Below are 23195 nucleotides of genomic sequence, written 5' to 3' on the forward strand. Positions count from 1 at the left end.
TGTTGATTCATTGATTTATATATTTAAATATTTGGATTTTTAAAATTTACATTTCAAAAGCTATTTCCTTTCCTTGTTTCCCGTACATAACACCCCATCCCATCTGATCTTCCACTTCTATGAAGGTGTTCCCCATCCCTAACCCAGCCATACCTCCCTGACATTCCTCTACACTAAGGTCCAGCCTTTAAAGGACAAAAGAATTCTCCTCCCATTCGTGCCCAATAAATTCATCCTCTGCAGCATAAGTGGCTGGAGCTGTGGGTCTGTCCATGTGTATTCTTTGGGTAGTGGTTTAGTCCCTGGTAGCTCCCGTTGCTTGCTATTGTTCTTATGGGATTGCAAGCCCCTTTAGCTCCTTCAAACCTTTCTCCAACTTATGCATTGGGAACACTATTCTCAGTTCAAAGGTTTGTTGCTAGAATTGCCTCTGTATTTGTCCTGCTCTGTCTGAGCCTCTACAGAAACAGCTGTATCATGCTGCTTTCAGCATGCACTTCTTGGCTTCAACAATATTGTCTATGTTTGGTATATATATATATATATATATATATATATATATATATATGCTGGATGCTCAGGTGGAACAGACACTAAATGGTCATTCTTTCAGTCTCTGCTCTAAATATTGTTTCCATATCTTCTGTTATGATTAATTTTATTCATTCCCTTAAGGACTGAAGTATCTGCACTTTGATCATCCTTCTTCTTGACCTTCATGTAGTCTATGGATTGTATCTTGGGTAATTAGAGCATTTCGGCTAATATCCACTTATCAGTGAATGCATACCATGTGTGTTTTTCTGTGATTCAGTTACCTCATTCCTGATGACATTTCTAGTTCCACCCATTTGCTTGTAAATTTCATGAAGTTATTGTTTTTGATACCTGTATAGTACACCATTGTGTAGAAGTATCACATTTTCTGTATCCATTCCTCTGTTGAGAGGCATCTGGGTATTTTCCAGCTTCTGACTATTATAAATAGATCTGCTATGAACATATTTGAGCATGTGTCCTTGTTATAGTTGAAGCATCATTTGGGTATATGCACAAAAGTGGTATAGGTGGGCCATTTGGCAGTACTATATCCAATTTTTTGAGGAATCTCCAGAGCGACTTCCAGAGTGGTTTTACTAGCTTGAAATCCCACCATCAATTAAGAACACTTCTTTCTCCACATCCTCACCAGCATCTGTTTATATATGAGTTTTTGATCTTAGCCATTCTGACTGGTGTAAGGTCAAATCTAATGGTTGTTTTCATTTGCATTTTCCTGATGATGAAGAATGTTGAATAGTTGTTTAGGTACTTCTCAGCCATTCAATGTTCTTCAGATGAGTATTCTTTCTTTAGCTCTGTACCACATTTTTTATATAGGGTTATTTGACCTCTGGAATCTAACTTCTTGATTTCTTTGTGTATTTTGGATATTAGACCTCTATCAGATGTAGGAGAGGTAAAGATCTTTTCCCATCAATTGGCTCTAATTTTGTCCTATTGACAGTGTCCTTTGCATTACAGAAGCTTTGCAATTTTATAAAGTCCCAATTGTCCATTCTTAAAGAGCATAAACCTTTGGTGTTTTGTTCAGGAAATTTTTCAGAGTGCCCATGTATTCGAGGCTCTTCCCCACATTTTCTTCTATTAGTTTGAGTGTATCTGGTTTTATATGCAGGTCCTAGATCCCCTTGTATTTAAGCCTTTTACATAGCCATAAGAATAGAATGATTTACATTTTTCTACATGCTGACCTCCAATTGAACCATCAAAAATTGTTTAAAATGCTATCTTTTTTCCCCACTGGATGGTTTTAATTCACTGTCAAATATTGAGTGACCATAGGGGTGGGTTCATTTCTGGGTCTTTAATTCTATTCTGTTTATCCATCTTCTTTTCTGTTTACCAGGACCATACAGTTTTTGTCACTTTTGCTCTGTAATACAGCTTGAGGTCCAAGATGGTGATTCCTCCACAAGTTCTTTTATTATTGAGGATAGTTTTCGATATCCAGATGAATTTGCAAATTTCTCTTTCTAACTCTATGAATAATAGAGTTGGAATTATGATGGGGTTTGCATGGAAGCTCTAGATTGCTTTTGGCCTGATGGCCATTTTTATTTTATTTATCCTGCCAATCCATAAGCATGGTAGATCCTTCCATCTTCTGAGATCTTCTTTAAATTCTTTCTTCAGAGACTTGAAGTTCTTGTCACACAGATCTTTCCCTTGATTGGTTAGAGTTACACCAAGGTATTTTGTATTATTTATGACTATTATGAATGGTGTCATTTCCCTAATTTCTTTCGCTGACTGTTTATACTTTGAGAAGGCTACTGCTTTGTTTGACTTAATTTTCTACTCAGCCACTTTGCTGAAGTTGTTTATCAGGCTTACTATTTCTCTGGTGGAATTGCAGAGAGACCCTTACTCAAGTCTCGGGAAATCGTGGACCCCAGACACAGAGAGACCATTTTGGATGTAATAAGCAAAGGCGAGGTTTATTACGGAGACCTATTACAGAGATCTCTGGGCTGACACATATCCCACGCAGGAGACAGAGGTGTCAGCCCCGAAACTCAAAAGTCAGAGGGCTATATAGAGAAGGCTAGGGGGTTTTGGCGTGGTTACATACAAATGGCTCATTCAAACATAGCAGTGAGAACAAAGCAGAAAGAGTACATGTTAGAAGTCAGGGGCTTATCAGGGTCTGGAGGATGGCCCTGAGTGAGCTGGGGGGAGATGTCTTCCTGCCAGACGTCCCATGAATCAGTCCCATTAACTCAGGCTGGTTCTTGCATTACTTTGCTTTATGGCTTGCCAGTCCTGCCTGGACAGTGTTTCCTGTGCTCCTTTATCTTTATGGCCTGCTAGTCCGGGCTGCCGGGCTTAGCCCTGGGTCTGTGGCCTTTTGGGGTTTATTCTTTTAATTTTATATTTCTAAACCTAGAATTCGTATAATTCTCTTTTCATTCCCGTCTTCTCCTACTAAATAATTCTAATCTTAGAATTTTGATATCAAGTCTCGTATTTGGTCTCACCAGTTGTCCTAACTGACTGGTACTGTTGTCTCAGAACCATCAACCGCACAGCACCCACTCGATTTTTAACAAAAGCAATTAACCTGTTTGTCACACAGGAGCCAAAAACTAAAACCAAGAAAATTATTAATAATGGCCCAGCTGTAGCAGAGAGTAGGGTAGTCATCCAGGGAGATCTACTAAACTAGCTCTCGAACCATCTCTGATGTGTTTTTTTGTCTGTCTTTTGTCTAACCTTTTTCTAAGTTTATTTATGGAGTCTTTAATTATTCCTGAATGGTCTGTATAGAAGCAACATTTTTTTTTAGTATAGCACACAGACTCCTTTTTTAAGGAATATCAGGTCTGATTTTTTTTTTTTATTTTGAAGGACTACCTCTGAGAGGGAGGTTAGGTATTCTTGGAGGTCAGCTAAAAAGTCCTTCTCTCTTTTTATATCTGAGTCAATGGCAGTTCTGAATTCTCTATAAGCCTTGTATTGTAGGGCAACAGCAGATGTCCTTGTGCTGCCCTTGCAGCACCTAGATAGCCCTAGCCCTAAGTAATTCTCAATCCTTTTTTTTTTGTGTGTGTGTCTTACTAAGTCTTTAGCATCAGGATTCCAATCTGGACACTATCTGAAACTATACACCAAGGTCATGACTGTCTTTTAGAACTTCTAAACTTATACAGGTTGTGATCCCTGAGGCACAGTCCCAAGAAGTGTTAGGAGTACTAACATATGTAATGTTACATCATTTGTAATAGAAATCAAGCCTATTTCCACACCTATCCCGATGGAACTCAGGGCAAACATGCTGAGTGTCCCTCTAGGTCTCAGCTCTCAGCCCCAACAGCTAGTATGTGGCTGGTGAGGGCTGAGAATTGACGGCTGTCAGGGTGGTCAGCAGCACCAGGTACGGTCCTTTCCAGCGAGGCTCGAGTGTCTGGGCTCAGTGTAGCTGCTTCCGACCTGGAACTGATGGGATGTCTCAGGGGTCTCCGGGGCATAGGCTGTTGTCAGCTGTGAGCAGATTTCTTTCTGTATCACCTGTAGGTCTTTTAGCCTGGCACACAAATCATTATTACTATGGCACTATGACATGTTGGTTCAGTAACATCATCTAATACAGTCAGGGGAGCTGAGGCCCCATATAAGATCTCAAAGTGGGTAAGGCTGAATCTGGAAGGGGTATTTCTTGCTCTGAAGAGAGCAAGAGGGAAGGAGTGTCACCCAGTCTGTGCCAGTCTCCATGGTCAATTTGTTCAGGGTCTCTTTTAGAGTTCTATTTATTTACTCTACCTGTCCTAAACTTTGAGGTCTGTAAATACAATGTAATTTCCAATCGACCTCTAAATACTTGGCCACACCCTGGCTTACCTTGGCAACGAAAGTAGGGCCGTTGTCTGACCAGATTACCTTGGGCATTCCAGACCTGGGGAAGATTTCTTCCAGTATCTTCTTGATGATTGTAGAGGCCATCTCTCGTTTGGTGAGGAAACCTTCTATCTATTCCTGAAAAGGTATCTACAAGCACTAGGAGATACTTGTGATTATATTTTTCTGGTTTTATCTCAGTGAACTTCACTTTGAGTTTTTACTAAACTTTTCAGGTCTCTTTGTCTTGTTTGTTTGTTAAGCATTCACTTACTGACATACCTTATACTTTTTATTGTCTCTCTTGGCTAAAATATTAAAGTCTATTACATATATTTTAACTATTTGGACAAACTTTTTATCTCCTAAATGAGTCCATTTCTTAATTTGGCAAAGTGAGTCTTTTGTTTGTTCTTTGGGGGGTATAGCTTTCTCCCCAAGTGTGTCATTGTCCTTTTATCTTTTAAACAACTTGGGCCTTTTCTTCTGTTGTACAGTCTAAGTGAGGCCATCTCTTAGTCTAATCCCAGTTCCCAGTGGCTGTTTCTTGTAGGCCTGTAACCAGGATAGGCTCCTGCATAGCCATTTTTTGAGCCACTTTATCTGTTTTGTTACTGTCCCATGTCACTGAATCTCTTCCTTCCTGATGTCCTGGGCAATGAATAGTACTCACAGTTGTTGGCTTCATCAGGGCATCTAAGAGATGACAAAGGCATCTGTGGCGCTGATGTGCTGGGGGGTTGGGGTTCAACCATCCCAGATGACATTGTTTTGTCCACCATGGCAGCACCCACTTGTCTCTGACTTTCATTCATGAAGAGAACTGTTCCGGTCTGTGGACAAGGTCCTCGGCTTTCAGCAGGGGTCAATCAGCCAGTCGCAGAGGTCTTTCCTCCACCCATGTGCTTCTGTCAGTGTTTGACACTCGAGCTGTGGTGGCTCCAGGTCCGGATTGGGCAGCAAGGTGACCAGATTGTCCCCAACTGGTGGAGAATCTAGTCCATGGCAGCTGACCAGTGGTCCCATCTTTTGGGACACTCTATCAGCCACTTTATCACACTTTAAGTCCTGGATTGGGTGATAATTGTTAGTGCCCGGCTGGCAGGAGTGATGTGTTCCAAGCAGAAAAGCACTAAGCCATTCATCTCCCAGCATCAGGTACTGGTGCACTGAGACAGGTCTTAAGCTCCACATACACAGTCTATAGATATGTATATACATGGCCTCACCCAGCCATTTTAGCCCACGCAAGCCAATTTGGAGAGCAATTTTCTCATGAGCAAGGGATAGGGGCAGTCAGGGATGACCATGAATTAGTGGGTGGGTTACCCAGCCCATGCCAAGGTCCACTGTTCTTCGGGCAGTCCATAAGTATTGTTCGTTGTCAGTAGCCCCTTGCACTCAAGGTCTTTGGATATTGGCCCACTGGGGGGCATAGGAGCCCAGAGCATTGGATCCCTGTATCCACACTTCCCTTCTATCTCTGTGTATAGCCAGCACTCTAGGACCGAGAGGCTCTCCAGTGGCCCCTCTTGTTCTTTCTTGGGCAGTCCCTGAACCAGTGTCCTTTTTCTTTGTATTAGGCACACTGATCTTTAGCCAGGAATTCTCTTCTGTTGTCAGGTACTATCTTCCTAGGTTCCCTAACTACTGTGGCTAGTATATGTTCCTCTCTTGTCTTTTATCTCTCTTTAGCTCTCTAACGTCTTCTTCTTTTTGTCTCTTTTCTTCCCTAGCTTTCTGTTCTTTTTACCTCTTTTTTTTAACCTTACTTTTTCTGTAACTTATAATAACTCTCAGCAACATATAATAACTCTCTCAGTGACTTAGCTTAACCCTTTAAATTTCTGTAACTTTTTCTTCATATCTTTTCCTTATCTTAGCCAGATTGGTGGGGCATTTTTCAGTCCCTCAGAGACCCACCCTTGGAGTCTGCTAGCAGACCTGGAGCACTCCCTACCTTCAGGCATCTGAAGAGAGCAGGCAGAAGTGAGGGCCTTCTATCCATGTCTGGAACATTTTTTCTGGCCTCTAGTAGGATTCTGTCTTTCCTCGGTGGTAAAGAAGACCTGTGACAGTTACTAACAAGCGTCTCAAATGGGATGGTGAGAAAACAACAGAATCTTGAGAATAGAGGTCCACTGAAGAGGGCAAATAGCATTTAGTCACACAGCTAAGTCAGGAGGCTTTCTTGGGACAAAAAGGCCTTGTGTCTGTGAAACAGAAAAGTGAGCAGAGAGGCACCCTATCTGTTATCGGCTGTCTCTCTGGACTTAGATTTTCCCTTAAGGAGTACCTTCCTTTAGTGCCAGCTCAGTGGCTTTATCGCTCAAGAGACCCATCCTCTAAATGGCACTAGGCTTCTAGTAAGAACTAATAACAAAAGGATGGAGAGATGGTTAGAACCTGAATGTTAGATACTAAGCAGCTGACAAAAGAATTGTAACCAGTTCACCTGGGGCTTCTTGTCTCTTATATCTAATAAAGAGATTGTTAATACTATAGTACCAACCTTTAATAAAAAAAAAAACTATAGCTCTCTCCATGTCTCAGAATATCAGGACTGCAGTAGTAGTCCTTCACCAAACTGTCTCAGTGGGCTAAGGGCCCATGGAAAAGAAAATATTAATCCTGACCTTGGCCACAGCCAAAGCCTGAATTCTAAATTCTGACTGGCAAAACACAACAAAGTTCTTTACAGTTTGTTGTAGATTTTTTGAAACTATTTTAGGGGCTTCTCTGTCCCCCAACCTGGGACATTTCAACCACAGGGGCAGGAACTGGCTGCTGTGGGGATAGGATCAAAGGCATTCTCCATGCTAATGATGACCAGTGAGAAAAGTAATTTAATGCTGGAGACTGACTCCTCTCTTGGAATAGGGCCAGCAGATAAGGCAGGCTCCCTAAAGAACTTTTGTTAATGAGCACTCTCTTTCTGTGAGCAAGAGTTGAAGGTCTGGCCACTAAAAGCAGAAATTTCTTTCTTGTTCTTGTCTTCTTTAGAGTCCTCCCCCACCTCACTCTCAGCCTTTTTAGATCATTCTTCCTGTAGCATTTCTAACACAGCCTGTCCCTTTTTTATAGCCTGTTGACAGCATTTCTGATCTTTTAGGCAGCTACGCACTAAGTGCCATATCGGCTGAAACTCCGCCTTTAAGATTCCTTGCTCCCAAGCAAAATTTAAATCCTTTTCTAGCTTATCTCAGCTGTCCACCATGAGATTCCCAGAGATCGTGAACCAAGGTGTAGTAATTCACTAAGAAATCTCTCTGTAGTGTTTCTTTTTACCTTAAGCCTTTTCCTTTTAAACAGCTCCTGAAGAGCCAGAAAAATTGGGTGAGACTTGAGAAGTCCCCATGCTCACTGCAGCAGCTCTGCAGCTAATTTCGCTCCCCTCTACTGTGTGTTGGGAGCACAAGCACAGATAAAACACTATGTTTTTTTTAAAAAATTAACGTTGGCTATCAACCAACACACCGCCACTAGAGCGGGGTCTATAAAATTAAGTTTTTTACTCACTATACTTGTTTCATACCTGAGGCCTAATCTGGGGAACTTTTTTATTTACGTGCGGTTTTGTCCTCAAGGTTTTTGTTAATGTCTGTTTACACAACTGTTAACAGCAGCTAGGCTGCTCAAGGGGAGTAAAGGGAGGGGCCTCTCTCCTTGGGGAGGAGGCTCAAGAGAGAAAGACAAAACTCCCTGGCAGAAAATTTCTCTCAAGCAAATTATTTTTAACTTTTAACTTAAGCACCAAGAGGACCAAGTAAAACTCTTTGACGAACAAAGCAAACAGTTTCATGATTTCAAACACAGTCGTCAGTCCAAGATTTTAAACACAGTCGTCAGTCTAAATTCAAAAACAAAACAAAAGCCAAAAAGACACTCGACAATACCACAGAAAACAAACCAGACAAACGAGACCAAGACAAAGCATCCTATAACCAATTTTCACAGATGTCTGGTACCTTCAGTACCTGGCCCAAACTGCAGCTTAACGTTAGCTGCTTTTGGGATGAGATGGACCATCTGATTCCACCTCCCAACAGGATTTCAGAGTGTCCTCTTGTCCTAACATCCGTCCAATGGTCTACCATCAAAGACAAAGGGGTTATCACAGTCTGCCCCATGGCAAAGAAAAAGAACACCAAACACAGAAACAGAACACAGACAGCAGAGACTAAGGAGCACTCTGTCTCCTTTGTTGCAGAAAACCACAGTCAGGTCCTCCTGACTGCCCACAGCCGGGCTCTTTCAACTGTTCTCCGCCCGTGGAACGTCTTCCAGGGGCTGCAGCCTGTGGGCCACGGGGAGTCCCCCACTTCCGCAGCCAGAGGGTCCTCATGAACCACAAAGGCAGCTGCACTGAGTGGGGATACACATCCACTCTCCTAGCACAGGGCAGGAATACACATCCACCCTCTTAGCACAAGGTAGGAACACACATCTGCCCTCTTAGCACAGGGCAGGAATACACATCCACCCTCTTAGCACAGACACAGAGTGAGACTCCACGTCCACTCTCTAAGTACCAGAGTGAGACTTCACCGGTACCAAGACACACACATATACACACACGGCGGAACCAAAACAGAGACAGACACAGACTGACAATTGCGGTGCCGCTCACACAGAAACACTCAGACAAACATCCAACTCACCTCCAAGGCATCTTCAGAGTCTGGGGTGGTCGGCAGATCCCGGACGAGCCCCCATTTATGAAAGATCCCATGCAGAGAGACCCTTACTCAAGTCTTGGGAAATCACAGACCCCAGACACAGAGAGACCATTTTGGATGTAATAAGCAAAGGCAAGGTTTATTACGGAGACCTATTACAGAGATCTCCGGGCTGACACATATCCCACGCAGGAGACAGAGGTGTCAGCCCCGAAACTCAAAAGTCAGAGGGCTATATAGAGAAGGCTAGGGGGTTTTGGCGTGGTTACATACAATTGGCTCATACAAACATAGCAGTGAGAACAAAGCAGAAAGAGTACGTGTTAGAAGTCAGGGGCTTATCAGGGTCTGGAGGATGGCCCTGAGTGAGCTGGGGGGAGATGTCTTCCTGCCAGACGTCCCATGAATCAGTCCCATTAACTCAGGCTGGTTCTTGCATTCCTTTTCTTTATGGCTTGCCAGTCCTGCCTGGACAGTGTTTCCTGTGCTCCTTTATCTTTATGGCCTGCTAGTCCGGGCTGCAGGGCTTAGCCCTGGGTCTGTGGCCTTTTGGGGTTTATTCTTTTAATTTTATATTTCTAAACCTAGAATTCGTATAATTCTCTTTTCAGAATCATTGGGTCAATTAAATATACTATCATATCATCTCCTAATGGTTATATATTGACTTCCTCCTTTCCAATTTGTGTCAGTTTGACCTCAATTTGCTGTCTGATTGCTCTGACTGGACTTTGAGTACTATATTGAATAAGTAGGGAGAAAGTGTTCAGTCTTGTCTATTCCCTGATTATAGTGGGATTGCTTCAAGTTTCTCTCCATTTACCTTGATATTAGCTACTGTTTTGCTGTATATCGCTTTTATTATGTTTTGATTTGGATGTTGAATTCCTAATCTTTCCAGGACTTTTATCATGAAGTGGTGTTGAATTTTGTCAAATGCTTTCTCAGAATCGAATGAAATAATTATCTTTCTTTTTTTCTTTGATTTCATTTACATAGTGGATTATGTTTATGGATTTCTGTATATTAAACCATCCCTGCATCCCTGGGATGAAGCCAGCTTGATCATGATGGATGATTGTTTTGAATTGTTTTTGGGTTTGGTTTGCAAGAATTTTATTGAATATTTTTGCATCGATATTCATAACGGAAACTGGTTTGCAATTCTTGCTCTTTGATGGGTCTTTGGGTGTTTTAGTTATAAGCATAATTGTGGCTTCAGAAAATAAATTGTGTAGTGTTTCTTCTATTTCTTCTATTCTGTGGTATAGTTTGGACGGTATTGGTATAAGGTCTTCGATGGAGTTATGATAGAATGCTGCACTGAACCCATCTTATCCTGAGTATTTTTCAGTTGAGAGACTTTTAGTAACTTCTTTTATTTCTTTAGAAGTTATGGGAATGTTTAGATGGTTTATTTGATCCTGATTTAATTTGATATCAGGTACCTGTCTAGAATATTTTCCACTTGATCCAGATTTTCCAGTTTTGTTGATTATTGGCTTTTTTAGTAGGATCTGATGATTTTGTAAATTTTCTCAGATTCTGCTGTTATGTCTCCCTTTTCATTTCTTAACTGTAAAGTGAATGTTTATTTGAATATTTTAGGTTAGTTTTACTACTAATTTATTAGAAATTGCCACATGGTATATGTTCCTCAAGACTGGGGTTTGTCAATGACTTCAAATTTGGGATACTCAAAGATGAAGGTAGGAAACTTATCTATCTCTCCTTTACCAACATTTGTTTAAGGTTAAAAAGCTCTCTGTCCAGATATTGGTGATACTCTGGGCCAGTATCAACAGGTCCTCCAGATGTCTGTTGCTTTGTTTTGACCTCTTTAATCTTGTCCATGAAGTTTCTGTACAGGATCAAGTTCCTTATTAAACACCACAGCTGTAACACCAATGTTCCTCCTCAATTGCACAGAGACTACTGAACAAAGGACAGAGGAGAGCCTGAAGATCCTCGAAACGATCTTGGTTTAGTCTGTTCTACTTGTACTGAGTCCCAAGTTGTTAGAGTCACCACTGCCACTACTGTTCAACTCCTCCCTTTCATTTTGTTAATCTGAATACATTCTCTGTGCCCTCTGGTTAGTCTGGTTAAGGGTTAATCTGTCATGTTGATTTTCTCAAACAACCAGCTCCTAGTTTTGTTGTTAATTTGTTTAGTTCTTTTTTGTTTTCACTTGGTTGATTTCAGCCCTGAGTTTAATTATTTCCTAAATCAGTGTATTTGATTCTTTTTTTTCTAGAGCTTTTATGGGTGCTGTCAAGTTGTTAATGTATGCTCCCTCTAGTTTCTTTTTGGAAGCACTCAGAGTTATTAGTTTTCCTCTTAGCATTACTTTCATTGTATCCCATAATTTTGGGAATCTTGTACCTACATTTTCATTATATTCTAAAAAGTTCTTAATTTCATTTCTCTTTTTTTATTTCTTCCTTGACAAAGCTATCATTGAGTAGAACATTGTTCAACTTCCATGTGTATATGGGCTTTCTGTGCTTTTGTTGTTATTGAAGAGACAGCCTTTGTCTGTAGTAAGATGATATGATACATGGGATCATTTACATCTTCTTGTGTTTGTTTATGCCTGTTTTGTGACTGATTTTATGGTCAATTATGGAGAAGGTACCATGAGGTGCTGAGAAGAAGCTATATTCTTTTGTTTTAGGACGAAGTGTGCTAAACATATATGTTAAATCCATTTGGCGGAAAATTTGTTAGTTTCTCTATGTCTCTCTTTACTTTTTGCTTCCATGATCTGTCCATTGATGAGAGGAGGGGTATTGAAATCTTCTACTATTATTGTGTGGTGTGCAATGTGTGCTTTGTGCTTTAGTAAGGTTCATTTTATGAATGTAGGTGTCCTTGCATTTGGAACAGAGGGACTCAGATTTGAGAGTACTTCTCAGTAAATTTTTCCTTTGATGAATATGAAATTCTTCCTCTTCTTTTTGAAAACTTTTAATGGAAAGTCGATTTTGTTTGATATTAGAATGGCTACCCCAACTTGTTTCTTAGGACCATTTGCTGAGAAAATTGTTCTCTAGTCTTTTACTCTGGGGTAGTGGCTGTCTTTGTCACTGAGGTGTGTTTTCCTTATGCAGCAAAACGCTGGGTCCTCTTTAAGTATCCAGTCTATTAGTCTATTTCTCTCTATTGGGAAATTGAGTCCTTTGATGTTAAGAGCTAGTAAGGAAAAATAATTGTTGTTTCCTGTTATTTTTGTTGTTTGAGGTGTAACTATGTTTGTGTCTCACTTTCTTTAGGCTTGATGCAAGAAAATAAATTTCTTTCTTGTCCCCGGTTGAAATTTCTCTCCTTCGGTTAGAGCTTTCTCTCTATTATTTTTTGTAGGGCTGAATTTCTGGAAAGTTATTGTGTAACCTTGTTTTTTTTATGGAATATCTTGGTTTCTCCATGAATGTTGATTGAGAGGTTTGCTGGATACTGTAGCCTGGTCTGGCATTTGAGTTCTCTTAGAGTCTATATGACTTCTGCCCAGGATCAGTCTCTGGTGAGAAGTCTGGTTAATTATGATAAGTCTGCCTATATATGTTACTTAACCTTTTTCCTTTACTGCTTTTAATATTCTTTGTTTTGTGCATTTGGTGTTTGGACTATTATGTGACAGGAGGAATTTCTTTTATGGTCCAATCTATTTGGAGTTCTATAGGCTTCTTTTATGTTTGTGGGCTATCTCTTTCTTTAAGTTAGGGAATTTTCCATGTATAATTTTGTTGAAGATATTTAGCAGACTTTTAATTTGGTAGTCTTGACTCTCTTCTATACTTCTTATTCTTGTTTGATCTTCTCATTGTGTCCTTGATTTTCTGGATGATTTTAGTTAGGAGCTTTTTGCAATTTACTGGTTTTTTTTTTTGGCAGTTGTGTCCATGTTTTCTATGGTATCTTCTGCCCTCAGAATCTCTCTTCTATCTCTTATATTATGTGTGATTCTTGCATCTATGACTCCTTATCTCTTTCTTAGGATTTCTATCTCCAGGGTTCTCTTCCTTTGTATTTGTTTATCGTTTATATATCTGTTTTTAAATCTTGGGTTGTTTTGTTAAATTCCTTTACCTGTTTGGTTGTGTTTTCCTGTAATTCTTTAAGGGATGTTTGTGTTTCTTCTTTAAGGGCATCTAAGTGTTTACCTCTGTTTTCCTTTATTTCTTTAAGGGACTTTTTTATGTCCTTCTTAAAGTCCTCTATCATCATTATGAGGTGTGATGTTAAATCTTAACCATGTTTTTCCAGTGTTTTTGGATATTCAGTATTTGCTTTGGAGGGAGAACAGAGCTCTAGTGGTATGAAATAGTCTTGGTTTCTTTTCTTAGCTTCCTACACTTGCCTTTCACCACCAGGTTGTCTCTGGTGTTAGGTTGTGTTGTTCTCTCTGTTAGTGTCTTGATCTTCTTGTAAGCCTGCGTGTCAGCACTCCTGTAGACCTGTTTATTAATAGCCAGATCTGTGTTCTGAGAGCTGTGTGACCACTCAGTTCTGGATGCAGGCAAAAACAAGAAGAGTCCTGTCCCAGACTTCTCCTTGATTTGTGTGTCTTGAGGACTGTAGGGGAGTCACTCAGAGAAGAAGAGTTTGTCTTCCCTCTGCTCTCAGGTCTATCAGCCTCTGGTTTCGTCCCATGAAGAGCATTTTAGTGAAAAATAGCAATTTGAAAAAGGAAAAAAAACATATAATATGTTTGGTTCAAGTGAAATTGACTTGACTTCTATTCAATGAGATAAATGTATTAAGAGAGTGATAATTTTTGGGCCAGACCTCACCAAGCTAAACTTTGTTCCATGCATGATGGAACACACCTTTAATACCAGGAGACTGAGGCAAGCAGATCTCTTGATTCCTAGGCCTGCCTTCTTTACACCATGTTCAAGTAGAGAAACACTGAAATTCTGGCCTGTGGTACATGTTTTCATCCCAGCAATCAGGAGAGAGAGACATGCAGATCTCTGCGATCAAGGTTAATTACAGAGCAAGTTCTAGGATAGCAAATTTTAGGAAGTGAAATAAATGAAAAACATAAAGCTGCTAATAATGCAGTAAGAAAAGAGGGTCATGTTCTAGTTGCAGAAAGCATCATAATTCTATAGATTCAGCCATGTGGATCTGGATTTAGAGTCAACAATATAAGGGATTCCTGTGCAATTGATGTCAGCTTGAACTAAGAAATTAACTGTGATTAGGAAGACATCATCATCCCTGTGAGAAAATCTGGAAAGTATTTTCTGAGATCACAATGAAGCTGTGCTCCAGAGACAGCCAAGCTTTTACCTCATGATGACAGTGGAGTTGGTAATTTATAAGATTCATCCTGGTGGTGGTGGCTTTGAAGGTATAAAGAGAAAATGGAGAGTAGCTGAGACTTGGCACTGTGAGATTCCAGGGAGTATCATTGGTAAAGATACAGTCTCAGTTTCAGTTGATTGCCAAAAACTGAAGGGAACGTGCAAATGAGTTAAAGAGGGTTTCCATGAAGAAAGCCTGTGAGAGGTTATTGATAAATTATAGTTGCTGTGGAAAACTACAGTGAATTGGAGATGCCAGTACCATGAGATGATGAACAGCAACAACAGCAGCAAGGGGAAGTCAATCAGAGAATAGATATGTGCATCACAGACTTACAACTTGAAGCTGTAACATTTAATGTGCCTTGGAGACCCCATAATATTTGAGAAGGGAAGCAATGGTATATCTGTTGAGGAAAGCTGCTAACCAGGAATGGAAGCTCACAAAAATAATTGTTGTGCAGTCAACAAAAAATGTCCAAATTTCTAATTTTGAACATGGTTTTGACATCAGACATGGGGATGCAGAGTTTAGAGTTTATCCAGAGAGGCTTTTTCCCAGTATTTATTCACTATGAGATTATTTGATGTACATAGCATACATCATCTAATTTTTGATTTTTACTTTAAAGGCAACTAAACTTATGTAATTGAATGAATCTCAGAAAAGACTTTGATCTTTTGACTTTTAATATTGATGAGACTGATAAATACTCTGGGGACTCTTGTAGTTAGACTAAATATAATTTACATTATGCTATGTTTAGGTATGACCTCCATATACTCATATAATTAAAGAAGCCTATGTGGACTAGGGCAAAAAATGTGTTTGTTTGGCCCAGAAAGTGGCAGTCTTTGGAGTTGTGACCCTGTTGGAGGAAGTGTGTCATTATTGGCTTGGGTTTGAGAGCTTCATCTTAGCTCCCTGAGGATGACAGTCTTGTTCTTTTTGGCTATAGAACAAGATGTTGCACTTTTTTCTTCTCTTGTGCCATGGCTACCTGGGCATTCCTATTCTCCTGTCTTAATGATAATGGACTGATTCTCTGAATCTGTAAGCTGGCACCCTTAAAAAATGTCCCAACAAAAGTTAGCTTAGTCATGTTGTTTGCTCTCAGAAGTAAAATCCTAAGACAGCCCTCAGGCTTGAATACTTGTTTCTGAGTTGGTTGATCTATTCTGGAAGGTTGTGAAATCTGTAGTAGATCTTGTATTGAGAAAGGGGTTATAATGTATATTAGTTATGGTAATTTAGGGTCACAGAACTTGTAGAATGAACCTTTCTCTCCATGTAAAGCTAATGTATTGGAACGGCTTACAATCTAGAGTCCAACTAATCCCACAATGGCTATAGAAAGTACAAAAATGTAATAGTTTCTTAGTTGCACAAAGTTGGATGTTTCAGGTGGTCTTAAGTAATGGCGCCAAAGTGGCCACAGTACCGAGAATCAGGAGTAGGCCTGGTTAATTTTAAGAAAAGGCAGAGACTCTGATCATTTGTGCTAAGAGAATGCCAATGCTTTACTGACCTTCACAGTACATATAACCCAAATTCACTGGGTGGAAAATCTCAGGAAGCACAGTGGAAAAATGAGTTTACATTCTCAGCAGGAAAACAGAAACTGAAACCAAGAACTGACATCAAAGATGTTAAAGCCCAGGTGTTACAGCCCAGGCCCAAACAGAAAGTTCAGGATGTTCCTTTCTAAAGAGAAAGGGCTTTCAAATGCATCAGAAAGGCTCAGCAGTGGGTAAACACTGAGGGTCCCCAAGAGGGTCCAACACTTCAGTATATGATGGAATCCAGAAAAATTGGGATCCAGTGTCAGTGAAGAAATCAAAGAACTTACAAGGTGGAGGAAACAGGCAAATAACAAAACCTTCATTGTTTGATCTCATTATATAGCCTTCCATTAATAGTTATGTCCTAGATTGAAAGATAATCTTTCTACTTCAAGATTTGAATCAAAATCCTGTAGTCTTTCCACCTAAAATGTCTAGACTAGAAGCAGATTCAACCACTTGAAACCAAGCAGAAAATTTCTCACAGATGTACCTTCCATTACCGGATTATAGTTTAGTTCATGTATAGTCAAGTTGACAATCATGAATAGCCATCAAAGAGCAGATGCACACTGTGTTCTGACTTAGTTTCTTGACTGTTGATGCAATATGACAAGTTGATCTCTTTCCAGCTTCTGTGATGGGATTATCCCCTTGGATTTCTAGGAAGGATAAGCACTTCTTCCTCTAAATTGTCTATATCAAGTATTTGTTCACAGCAATAAAATGAACAGCTGGTTCACTTGGATAGTTGACAATACTGCAGGTTTGATGCTAACATTGTATGCATTGGAAAGACAAAAGAGACAATTAGAAGGGAGGGGATAAGTTCAGGATATTTATCAACTCATGCAATAGGCAGACAGTCTTGGGGCACTCTACCTCTGCCTCTTCTACAGAGTTCACCATGAGACAAAAAGGAACAGCTGGGTCCTTCCACATCACAGAATGACAAATTTGGCTTCTCACATCTGCCTTTTACAGTGAAAAGCATCTTATCCTATCCAGTGCTCAAAAGAAGGATATGGTGAACATTATGATATTTATTTAACCATTAATATCAGCACAGTTACACTAATAGTAATTACCAGTAACCTAGTACATAGGTGCTGATTGTTCAACAAAGTGCATTGGGTAGCATGCCATTTTTTTTAAATCTTCTTTTTATAAGGATTCTAGCTCTCCTCTAGCCCCACACCAAACAGAAGTATTGGAAAAGTTGTTAGGATGCAATGAGCCTGTTTTGCAATAGTTCTTTGAGGGCAAGCTCTATCTTCTTTGGCAGCTGTTCAGTCCTGTAGGGAACATCAAACAGAACTCAACAGCTGAAAATCAGTCCTCTAGGCAGGCAGACAGCAGGCATAAATTGGTATCTATAGTCCTCTCCTCAAGCAGGCAGACACCAGACAGCTAGAGTTCAATTCTAAAGAAACTGATGGGCTCACTGACCAAAATAAGGGGAGATTGTGGAAGTAGCAAGCCACCATAGGAACCCCATAAGCAGTTATTTGGAGAGTTTCTCTTAATGGCTGCTTATTACAAGTTGAAATTAGCAATGCTAGGTAAGGTGAACCAATGCACGTGTATTGTTAGCAAAGAATAGTGAGGTGCAGCAAATCAAATAAATGCTCAGTGCTCAATTCCCAGTGTTGTGGGTCCCTATTTATACTCCTTATTTCCAAGGTTCTATCATGTGTTTGCTATATCAAATCATATTTTCACTTGTGTCTGCTTCAGGAAAACATTCTCTAACATATATGTTCCAGATAAATATTCCTTTACCTGTGTGTTCCAGCAGAATATTCTTTGCTATAACTAACTTTTCAAAGAAACTAGAAGTATCCACTTTAGCAGAGGCAGTACGTAATTCCACCTATTACTACTTCAAATGACAAAGTGAAAGAAAGGAACAGGTCTTGTAGTCATTGTGCAGTTGAATTGTGCTCTCTGGGCTGTTGTAGAGAAGCCAAAATATTTATTTTTCTTACTCATTTATTATTTATTAAATGTATATGCATTGAGGTGATTCCTGCAGGTGCCATGGCAGGAAGAGAATAGATCTATAAAGAGCTCAGACTGAAAACTAACTTTAGCCTGACTTGCAGGATCAAATTTTGGGAGTCTGATATCATGCACTTTATTCTCATATATTTAAATACCATATAATTTGGGGGAAAAGTTTCCTGGTGTTACACAATCTCCAGTGCACATGAAGGCACAATTGCAATGACATTTAACTCAAATATTTATTTCTTCAAAGAAGATGGATTCTTTCCATCGACTGCCTCTATTAGCTTAGTGACATAAGAAAGGACGTGGCATGGCTTCATTCATGGAGATAGCTTAAAAGTTGTTTGGGTTATTATCTACATCTAATCCTTGTTGAGGGAGTATGAGAGGGTTCCTGTTAATCCAAACACCGTAAGAGTTATTTTGAATATTACTAATTTCTGTGCATCTGTTAATCCAAATAAGGTAAGAGTTATTTGAATATTATTCATCTCTGAGTCTGGTTGTCGAAGCTTGATATGGCCTGGTGTATCAGATATTGCAAATCACCAGATTATTAATCACATCAATCCCCAGCTTTCCAGGTTCTTTGTCCTTACCATGGAGTCAATTACCCTGCATGCTCCTGGATTCCATGAAGACATGTAGGTAAAAGGGCTTTTGTGCTACCAATCATGTATGTAGGTACAAATATGTATTAAGTGCATGTGTATATGTGAACATATGTGTAGAAGCCAGAGAGCAACTTTAAATTTGTCTTTCCTCAAGAGAAAACCACTTATTGGTTTTTTTTAGTTTTTTTTTTTTCAGACAGAGTTAAGAACTGGTTTGGTGTTCAACCAGACTATCTGGCAAGTGACCCACAGGAATATGCCTGGCTCTTACTCCTCAGTACTTGAGTCACAGGTGTGTACTTGAACACCCATTTTGTTTTGTTATAACAGAGGTTCTGTGTTTGAACTGGGGTCCTAATGCTTGCTCAGCAAGTATTTTACAGAACAAATATAATTCTCTCCCCAGCCCTGCTTTTATTTATTTATGTAACATTGCTGATGGCCTGCAAAAGGAGATAAATTTATGTAGGGAAATATAACAAGGTGGTAATTAAAATATATTTCCATGTTTGTTCATGTTTTCAGAAGCTGGGTCAGTTGATTGATGTTGGATTGGAGGTTGGAGTAGTGTGTTCAGCAAGCAAATCTGAGGTCTGCAGAACCTATAAACTCAGGTGGGAGTACTTATTGTAGTCTTAAGATTGAGAACTGTAGAGTGTGCCAGTGACCTGGAAATATATAAATCATGGGGCTTCTGTTGAGTAGTCCTGAGGATGGGTTCTTTCTTCTGAAAGTCCACATTCCCATCTGAGACTTGCTGAAATTAGATGAGTCCATACATATTGAAGTAGGATACCCTGGTTTATTCTGAGCCTCTGACTTCAGTGGTAAAGACATCTAAAATGCAAAACATGTGCTCCTGTGCACAAAACATCTGGGCACTAACTTTCTAGGGGATTTTCATATATATTCATTCTTGTCTCCTTAAAGATCATATGATTTGATTCTTAGTAGTGGAGAGGTTATTAGTGGTGCCACTTTCTGCCTCACTACTATGTACAAGTGTTTCAATCTTAGCTTCTATAGGCACCTCCCATTGCATACATCCAAGGATCCCCCTTGCAAGGTGGGCTGAGTGGTTGCCACTTGATAGTGGATTCCTGCATACCACTGACATGCTGAATTGTGTATTTTCCTTCAGAATCTAGGTAAAGTGTACAGATACTTGGCTGACTGCTTGCCATTGACTTGTAGTTGTCCGAGAACTTGTCTGTTACTAGCTCCCAGTTTACTCTGCTCTTACTAGGATATTTGAATCTTTTAATATTGATTGTGGCTTTTCAGCATGTGTGGGAATGAATTTCTGTGAAAGGTATTTAATTTTTCTTATGTATATAGATTTGTGTTGTTTTGTGGTGTGTGTGTGTGTGTGTGTGTGTGTGTGTGTGTGTGTGTGTTTTGCATGAGTGTGAAGGTATGTCTTCCATGTGCGATGGTAAACATATTCATGTTCATTCATTCATTAGGGTAGACATTGTGTGAGTTCCTGGATTCCTTTGTAACTTATTCATTGAGGCAATGTTTTAAAATGAACCTCAGAGCTGCTGGAAAACCAGTTCGTCAAGAAAGTCAGTTTGTTCCTGGGGTACAATGCTGTCTGAATAACAGGTAGGTTGCCATGCCCATTCAGTCTTTCTCCTGATACAGGAATTTTGATCTCCAATCTACAAACTTGTGCCACATGTACCATATTCATTAATCCATAAATCAGCTCATGAAAGAGGTTTTTCGGGCGAGTGGGAAGCCCTAGAGGGGATGCTACCTTGTGAGGGTAGACAAGGTGAGAGATAGCTGGGGTGACTAAGGCTTTATTTTTTGTGTCCATGGTAACTGTGGCATCTAAATGGAAACATACCCTTCATAGGGGATGCTCATTTGGAGCTTGGTGTTGAGAGCACAGAGTGAACAAATATTCTGAAGACAGAGTGAAAATGTGCCTGTGACCTTAAAATTTACTCAATGATCCAGAAACTTCAACAGTAAAGCCATTAATCACAATGCTGTCAGGTAAAACATAAAGAACGTCTTAGGATACTCTTGGAACAAACTGCACACAATGCCTGTTTCAAATCCAAACGTCCTGGACTTCAATGGGTGATGCAATTTTTGTTTGCTCTCAGTGATACAACAAAGTGTCAGGGAGGGATCTGACCTGCTGAGATGAAATTGAGTAATTTCTTCTGAGTTTGTAGCCTGGTCTTCCTTGCATGCTCGTAACACTTGTCTCACAGTTGAACCTTTTTCAGAGATTCAAAGGTAAGACAGTAAAATAATGTTAGAATAGGACAGCAGAGTCGGGAACTTAGCCTTACAATGAATGGCAGCCTTGGTAGTGTAGTAATGGCTCTTTAATCATTCCTTCCTTTAATTTCTTCCGTCTTTGCTTCTGTCCTTTTTTACTACTTTCCTTTCTGTATTCTGAGTATGTTCTGTGTTTCATGTACATTCTTGTTTGTATGTCATACTTGCATATGAATATTTATGTACAGAAGCATATGGAATTTCAAAACTCATAAAAGATACTTTAATTGATTACTCTGTACATAATTTTCTGAAGTGTGCTTGCTGAACCCATAGTTCACCAATTTTATGTACCTAAGCTAAAACTCTTTCCTTGAGACCCATGGTATAAGGACCATCATACTGCCACTATAAAGGCGAGCTGCTATACCCACTCAGCTTATTTATTTGTTTTGTGGAATCTGCAATATAGACTTCCATCCTCACTATTTGAGGTAAACACATGATTCTTTGAAGCCGACTCCTCTGCAACACCTCCTGGATTTATAAATAATATATTGAATACTAAATTGATTTCTAAATGGCACCTTCCATGTGGCCCAAAATACCTACAAATGGGTCCCAAAACAAAATTATGGGCTTACTTAAAGGATTATGAAAGAAAACATAAAGAGAAAAGAAAACAAAATGAAACAACAATAAATCGTCTATTTAATGTTTCACAAAGTGATGCCAATAATTTGTTAAGATAACCAAAGGCAGATGTTTTATTTTTTGACCCTCTCCCTCAATTAAATCCCCACAGATTGCAGGATTTCGTTTTGAATTTACAGTATGATAATTTGTTAAAAGATTTCTTAAATAGTATTTTTGTAAATTGTTATAGTCAATTTTGGCATATATATATATTTGTACTGTTATAGTAGAAGTATGCCCCAAAGACCTCACCATTATTTAAAATACCAGAAGATCCGTCTCATACACCTAACCTTTCAGCAGTAATAGTATTGGAGACAAGGGTTATTTTGAGATTTGCTTAATGCGACCAAGTTTCTTCTATATTCATTTCATACATGCACATAATGGATAATGACTGCTTTCCCACCCTCTGAACCCCCATCTGGCTAATGTTGAGCACCCTCCCTATAAGTCCTTTTCCTTCATCCATGTGTTATGGTATTTCTTGTTTTGTGACCCAAAGAGACTAGGAGGTACTCTATGTTACCAGGGTTTGGAACTATTTACTGGGGCCTGGTGATGTCACCAGGGCATACCTAAGAATAATGAAAACTGTCTTTCTTCTAGAATTTATACAGTAGCCCCAGTGCAAAAGGGATAGGTGGAGATGCATGTCGCCTTGTTCTTTGTAGCTTAGAAAATGAAAAGGACAATAAAAAGACATAGATCAACAAACTGGATACACAATGAGGACCCTGCATTCTGCTGCCTACAGGAAACACACCTCAGAGACAAAGACAGACACTACCTCAGAGTGAAAGCCTGGAAAACAGCTTTCCAAGCAAATAGTCGGAAGAAGCAAGCTGGAGCAGCCATTCTAATATTAAATAACATCAATTTTCAAGTAAAAGTCATCAAAAAAGGTAAGGAAGGACACTTCATATTCATCAAAGGAAAAAATCCACCAAGATGAATTCTCAATCCTAAATATCTATGCCCCAAATACAAGGACACCTACATATGTAAAAGAAACCTTACTAAAATTCAAAACAAACATTACACTTCACACAATAATAGGAGGAGATTTCAACACCCCACTCTCATCAATGGACAGGTCATGGAAACAGAAATTAAACACAGATGTAGACAGACTAAGAGAAGTCATGAACCAAATGGACTTAACAGATATTTATAGAACACTCTATCCTAAAGCAAAAGGATAAACATTCTTCTCAGCTCCTCATGGTACTTTCTCCAAAATTGACCACATAATTGGTCAAAAAACAGGCCTCAACAGGTACAGAAAGATAGAAATAATCCCATGCGTGCTATCAGACCACCACGGACTAAAGCTGGTCTTCAATAACAAACAATAAGTGAAGAACGCCCACATATACGTGGAAGTTGAACAATGCTCTACTCAACGATAACCTGGTCGAGGAAGAAATAAAGAAAGAAAATAAGATTTCTTAGAACTTAATGAAAATGAAGGTACAATATACCCAAACTTATGGGACACAATGAAAGCTGTGCTAAGAGGAAAATTCATAGCTCTGAGTGCCTGCAGAAAGAAAGAGGAGAGAGTATATGTCACCAGCTTGACAGCACACATAAAAGCTCTAGAAGAAAAAGAAGCAAAGACTCTTAGGAGGAGTAGAAGGCAGGAAACAATCAAACTCAGAGCTGAAATCAACCAAGTA

At 39.5% G+C, this 23195-nt stretch overlaps 1 pseudogene; it reads right to left on the reverse strand.

The window, feature by feature from the left end:
- Positions 1-10644: 10644 nt before the first annotated feature.
- Positions 10645-23195, reverse strand: part of LOC134486693 (ATP synthase-coupling factor 6, mitochondrial-like) — a 51769-nt pseudogene continuing 39218 nt past the window's right edge.

Source organism: Rattus norvegicus, chromosome 4, assembly GCF_036323735.1.
Source record: "Rattus norvegicus strain BN/NHsdMcwi chromosome 4, GRCr8, whole genome shotgun sequence".
In the NCBI taxonomy this organism is placed as follows: Eukaryota; Metazoa; Chordata; class Mammalia; order Rodentia; family Muridae; genus Rattus; species Rattus norvegicus.